Raw genomic sequence first — 7,291 nt, 5'->3', positions numbered from 1 at the left:
GAGCTCATGTGTGATGCAAGTGACTATGCGGTTGGTGCGGTGCTTGGGCAACGTGTGGGGAAGATACCTCATGCTATTTATTATGCTTCTAGAACGTTAAATGAGGCCCAACAAAACTACACAACCACTGAAAAAGAGTTATTAGCTATTGTTTTTGCTTTGGAAAAGTTTCGCTCTTATCTAATTGGTACAAAAGTTGTTGTCTTTTCTGATCATGCAACACTTATGTACTTGCTAATGAAGAAAGAAGCGAAACCGAGGCTTATACGATGGATCTTACTCTTGCAAGAGTTTGATATTGAAATCAAATACAAGAAAGGAATTGAGAACACCGTTGCGGATCACTTGAGTCGTCTTTCTGTGGACAAGGAAGTTATCCCATTGCGTGAAAGTTTCCCGGATGAGCAACTATTCTCAATTGCCATTGGAGAACCATGGTATGCTGACATTGTGAACTACTTGGTTTCTAAAAAAATCCCAAAGAACTTGTCTCGTGCTGAGAGGGACAAACTTAAGAGGTTAAGGAACTAATACATATGGGATGATCCATACTTATGGAAACAAGGTAGTGACCAAGTATTACGAAGGTGCGTTCCTGAATCTGAATTTAATTCTATATTGTCTTTTTGTCACTCCTATGCTTGCGGAGGACATTTTTGGAGTAAGAGAACCGCTCACAAGGTACTTGAAAGCGGTTTCTATTGGCCAACCTTGTTCAAGGATGCATATATATGTTGTACAACTTGTGATAGGTGCCAAAGAACAGGCAATCTAGGTGCCCGAAATCAAATGCCACAAACTTTTATTCAATTTATTGAAGTTTTCGATGTATGGGGTATTGATTTTATGGGTCCTTTTGTCAACTCTCATGGGAATTTTTATATCTTACTTGTTGTTGATTATGTCTCGAAATGGGTGGAAAATAAGGCCACCCCAACTAATGATTCTAAAGTGGTTTCAGATTTTGTGCAAGCTAATATCTTTGCAAGGTTTGGAATTCCAAGAGCCATAATTAGCGATGGGGGTTCTCACTTCAAAAACAGGATCTTACAAAACTTGCTGAAGAAGTACAATGTGTCGCACAAGATTGCAACACCTTATCATCCCCAAAAAAATGGACAAGCCGAGGTTTCTAACCGGGAGGTGAAATCCATTCTAGAGAAGACGGTGAATCCAACAAGGAAAGATTGGAGCATGCGACTTAATGATGCTTTGTGGGCTTATAGAACCACATACAAGACACCTATCGGGATGTCTCCCTTTAGGCTTGTGTATGGTAAACCTTGTCATTTACCCGTTGAAATTGAGCATAAGGCGTTTTGGGTTATTAAGCAGTGCAGTATGGAGATGGATGGGGCTGGAAAGCAAAGGAAGTTACAACTCCAAGAGCTAAAGGAGCTTCGCAATGATGCATTTGAAAGCTCGCGCATTTACAAGGAAAAGACGAAAGCATTTCATGATAACATGATTTCTAGGAAACAATTTTGCATTGGGCAGAAAGTGTTTTTGTTTAATTCTCGCTTGCATTTATTTCCGGGTAAATTAAGGTCACGTTGGATTGGACCTTTTATTGTTACTAATGTTTTTTCTCATGGTGCAGTAGAAATTCGGAGCATAGCTACAGGCAAGGAACTTAAAGTTAATGGGCACCGGTTGAAACCATATTATGAGAATTTCACTTCCGAAGTGGTGGAAGGAGCTAACTTTGTGGATGCATTCCCTCTGGAGGAGGCATAGAAAGAAAGGAGATAGTCGGGCTGACGACTTTAAACCAAGCGCTAAATGGGAGGCAACCCAAAGGATGAGTATTTCTTGTCTTGTATTTATTTCTTGTCTTGTTTTTAGTTTTTGTTGTCTTGTTTTGTTTTTATTTTTTCTGATTTCTTGTCACATGTCATGTTAGAATTTCCCACCTTCACTTACTTTGGATGACTCAATTTACATTGAGGACAATGTAAAGTTTAAGTGTGGGGGAGTGGTTAAGCATTTGCACTGTAAATTTTTCATGAAATTTTCAACTTTTGTGTAAAATAGTGAATAAAAAGCTCCAACTTGTAGTTAGTTTAGAGTCACATAGTATACATGTCGCTAAGATTACATCGAGATTCTCATAAGAGTGGCTGAACTTAAAGATGACAGAGAACATGATCGGGTTTCTTACTCGTATGAGAGTTAAAGTTGGATTTAACCATCCCAGTGGCAAATGAGGTGCAGACTGAATTCGGTATTAGAGTAGTGGTCCCCAATAGTGGAGACTACCCATGTTACATCATGAGAGGCACCGACCTTCACTTCTTTGTACCTGTCTAAATATGTGCTTTTAGAGTGTGTGTCACCGTACGTAAACTCCGGGTAGAATGGTGAGCTACCCAACCTCCCACCAATAGAAGCACTATTTTGAACTCTTGAGTGCTATTTTATCAATCATGAATGGTGACATCGAATTGCTAACTTACATACCACTTGTAATCTTGTTCGCAATTAGCACCATCCACTTTATCTCTCTCTACACCAACAGGTCCGTAGAAACACCATCATCATCAACAAGAGGAGCATCACAAATTCGAAGGAAAGTTGAAGACGTTCAAGGTTTACAAGCAACAATACAGAAATGAGCAGATTTCAGATTCAAGTATAGCAACAAGACAAGGAGCATAATTTTTACAAGTTGAAGACTATTGTACAAGAGTGAACATTATCAAGATGAGAATTCAAGAAGTTTATGATATCGAGACATGCAAGTTGTGAAGAATCAAGCGGTAAAGTACTTACACCATGGCCTTTGTACTTGCATTTGTTATTTTATCTTATTTGTATTTTATTTTCTCTTGTCTAAAAGAAAGAAGAAAAAAATTTGAGACATGGTCACCATTATGCTAGATCTCTTATAAAAAAAGTGAAAAAAAAAAAGAGAAAAGAGACAAGAGAAATTTTGTTAGGTACATTATTAGTTTTCTTTCATACTTTATTTACTTTATCTTGCATCTAAAAAAAAAAGTGAAAAAAAAGTGAAAAAAAAAATCATTGCATCATATTTTGGTTCGTTTTTGGTTTTGTATTCATTCAATAAAGACAATGGAAGAAGAAATATCGATAATGAAGTTTCAAGCAATAAGGAATTAGAGGAAAGAATCACATTGTCAAGATTCTACGAAGTTCAAGAATTATCATCAAGAGTTGAAGACCGAAGACGAAGATGAAGACAAGGATTGAAGACCGAAGACGTTTCTATGGATGCTGTGAGAGTGGTGCTAACTGCACGTCGAACGGATAACGAGGTAAATAAGCATATTCCCACCTTCGTCAAGTGGTTGATTTCCTTTCTTAGAGATCGTCAGAAAAATGGGTTTTCAAAATGAATAAAAGATGTGGGTTTTCAAAACAATTCGGAGGGTTTTTGCCTTCCTACCATTCAAGGTGTCGCAGGATTCTCTCTTCATTCCTACCTGGACACATGTGTGACCCATAAAAAGCTATTTATTATTGAGAGCAACTTCATAAAACCCTTTCTTGGGAGGCAGAGTCGAGACTTTTGATCACTCCGAACCCGAATTTCTTTCGATAAGGGATGCTTATTTCTCTCTCAACTTTTAAGGATGAGATTGTGTTCATTTATGTGTCTAACTTCTTATGACTAGTGTGCATAATTTCTATGTCTTCTTAGCGTGTTGGATGCTATCATTACGGAGAACTAGTAAGTTGGAAAAGTAGGTTTTGTGGGTATATCTCTGGTAAACCCTCACGAGACGAAGTTGTTTGTATCCTTTAGAATAAGTTTTGTTTGATTTGCTCGAGGACTAGCAAAGTCTAAGTGTGGGGGAATTTAATAGGTGTCTAAAACACCTAATGTTATATCTAGTATTTATGCTTTCTTTGCTATTGTCTTTATGAATTGTGGCTCTTATATTTGATTTTGAGTTTATTAGGTGTAATGGAGTCATTATGAGCAAAAGAAGAAGAAATTAGCCATTTGGAGAGAGAAGGAGCACAAAGGCCAATTCACATGCGAGTTATAGTTGAAGCCGTCTAGTTTGTGCACTAGAGAGATGACTAATGAGCTGTCAGTTCCCCATAACTGATAGTTGAAGCAGTTGGCTGGAAGTGTTGCAGGCAGCCCTTATCAGTTAGGGGTGCCAATATGAATTTGCATCATTACCAAAACCTAAAATTCCCGCACTATCTTTTCTCATTTGTTTTTACACTCCACCTGAAATCGAGAGGATAGAAATAGGAGGCTATGGCGGCACCAGTAGAATTCAGAGAGGGGAAGAGAAATAGAGAGAATTCAGGGAGAAAAGAGAGGAAGAAGCTCACAGATAAACAGTGAAGAAATTAGAGATGTTTTTGGTATCAACAGAGAAAGGAGATTCTGAAATTACTGCCATTGATTCACCATCAGGTTAGGGTTTCTGTATTTGAGTTGAATAGAGAAATTAAGAGCTTGGGTTTGTGTTAATATGTATAAACAGTGAAGAAATTGAATCTACTGTGATGGTTTGGTTTGAAGAACTGTACCTAGGGTTTGAATCTGTTATGAGTTTGAAGCAGCAGAAGAATTAGAAGATGGCTTTGTTCTGAAATTGAATCTGGTGATTGACAGTGAAGAACGGAGGTTTTGAAGCAATACAGATCGATGTTCAACCGTGGAATCAATGCCGTAGAAGATGGGTTCGCAGTGGTTGTTGCTCAAAGTTCAAGCTCAGTTGAGTATGAGATTAAGAAGATGCAAATGGCGGCAGTGTTGCTGGATTGCAGTGACTAGTATGAGAAGCCGTGTAGCAGAGCATTTTAGGTTGCTGTGATGGTAAACTTCAGAGATTAAAGTGGGTTGGTGATGAATGTTAGCAGTGGAGTTGTTGCTAGCACTTGGCCTGGCACAGAAGGGGGTTGAACTGAATATAGATGTATGTTTACGAAATGGTGCAGGTGGAGACGGAATTACGAAAGCGCAGAGAAGAACAAGGTGGATTGAAGTAATGAGCCTTAGGCAGAAGTGGTGATGTTATTTTAGCAGATGCAGGCAGTGATGTTGATACATTGCAGCTGCAGATGGAGGTTATGCAGTGGTCTAGTGGTGCCTAGTCATGGTGGTGCTCAAATCTTATGATGGTAGTACTGAGGTTCTGGTGGTGTTGATGTAGCTGCAATGAAGAGCTATAGAATGGTTGCAGCTGCAGGACTGATAAGACTCAGCTGAAATGGAGTATTGGAGGTGATGCTAATATTCTGCAGCTGGAGTAAAGCTTTGCTCGAGGCTGAGATGATATTGCAGGCACTGGAATGAATTTGATGTTTATGAAGTAAGCTGCTGCTGCTGTTGATAGTTGGAAGTTCAACTGGGATTTGTGGTTAATATCAAGGAGATGCAGATGGTGTTAATGCCATGACCTGGTGGTAATGAAATGGTTATCTGTGATATGTTGTTGGAGGGAGAAGGAATTGAAATGAGGATGTGCTGCTGAGAGAATGGAATTGCAATTATGGGTCAGTGAGATTTGAACTGACAAGAGTTGCAGAATGCAGTAAAGCCGAAATTAGATGTATGTCTAGGTTTTGCAGTGGTGGTTGTGGTTATACTTAGATGAAGCCGAGATGGTGCTATGCGTAGTCTGTGGTTTCTGAGTACAAGCTGAAGCTTATATGGGGATGATATTGTACAGTTTTAAAGCCAAGAGAACAACTGGTTTTGGTGGTTGTGTTACTGAAGGGTGCAGGCTTGTAAGCTAAGCATGGATTGGTGTTGGAATTGCAGGTGATGCTGCAACGGAATTGAGCTGAGCAAGAGTGCAAAGAGGTGGTGCTGAGAAGATGATTACAAGTGTATAGTTGCAGCAGAAGGTTGTGAAGCGCCATGTTGGTGCAACACAATTTATGGCATGTGCAAGATTGCAATGGCTCTGACCTTGGCCACTCAGCCCATCCAGCTGAGTAAGATGCTGACTCGGTATAACTCGGTGCTTGACCCGAGTTAACTCAGTTGACCTGAGATTTGACCGGTGACCGAGTGGACTTTGCCGGTCACCTGAGATACTTTTTCCGGCCAAGTTACGGCATTGCACCAGTTTTCCGGCAACATATTTTTGGCAAGTTTTTTACATGGGTTTTTCACACATATGGGCTTGGTGGATATCTTGTTATTGGACTTTAGAGATTGGACTTAATTTTAGAAGTTGTAGAAAATCTACAAAAGGGAAAGACTTCTACTTCCTTAAGGATGACGTATTTTTTAATTGGAGTTTTGGAGAGCGGTAACTAGGTTTTGCTTTCGTTTATTTTTTGTCTTCTTCATTTCATTTTTGATTATGATTATTATGAACTCAAAAGCTATGAGTAGCTAAATACTATTATTGGTTATGGGATAAAGTTGATTTCACAACATGATATTGTTTCAATGAATTAGTTTTGTCTCAACTTTATTTTTTATGATTCATGGTTTATATTGTTATATGATTTGATTGTTTGTTTGGTTGAGTCCGGAATCAATCCGATTTGCATTCATTTCTAAAGCTATTTTAGGGTTTTCAATACGAAAAAGTTGTTTATCCCTGATTCTAAGTAGCATAATTGTGGGTAGTACTTGTAGTGATATATCCTACTAGTCACAAGTGAATCATAACCTTGGTTAAATCGAATTAGTGCTTTTACACGTTTGATTGCCTTGATTAGTCTTATTACATAGAACTTAGTGCTTTTAGGGAGTTAAACTTAATTGTGCTTTTACACTTTAGGTTGCTTTCTATGAAGAATTCACATATGCATCTTTTAATGTGGTTGTGATGAAATCGGGGAATTAGCGGGATATACTTGCGATCAAGGTATCCTAGGACTTTTAACAAATGAGAGATTAAAATATCAATTCTAGTCATTGATGAAAATACATGTTTGTGAATGATACTATCCCGTGACCAATATCTTCCTCTTATTAATTATTTTCATATTTTATTGCTTTCAATTATTTTTATTGTTTTGCTAAAACAAAAATCTCCCCCCTTGGTTACTAAGAAACTGAATTTTATAACAACAAAAGCCTCTATGTGGGAACGAACTCTTTCTTACCACGTACTTCATTTATATTAGTAGAGTGAGAAAGTGAAATTATTTTTGACGCATACGACAACGATCAATCACTGAATAACCCTCGAAGATTGAAGACTGAAGATCAACGAAATCATTTGAAGAACTTCATCGACAAAGAGGTATGTAAAAACTGAATCATCCTATTTACTCACGATATTTACCATCTATCTTATGAGACTATGTCGTATGATTTTAGTAGATTTTATATTACAAA

This window comes from Papaver somniferum, chromosome 5 (assembly GCF_003573695.1).
Source record: "Papaver somniferum cultivar HN1 chromosome 5, ASM357369v1, whole genome shotgun sequence".
Lineage (NCBI taxonomy): Eukaryota > Viridiplantae > Streptophyta > Magnoliopsida > Ranunculales > Papaveraceae > Papaver > Papaver somniferum.
This window is presented reverse-complemented; position numbering follows the sequence as displayed.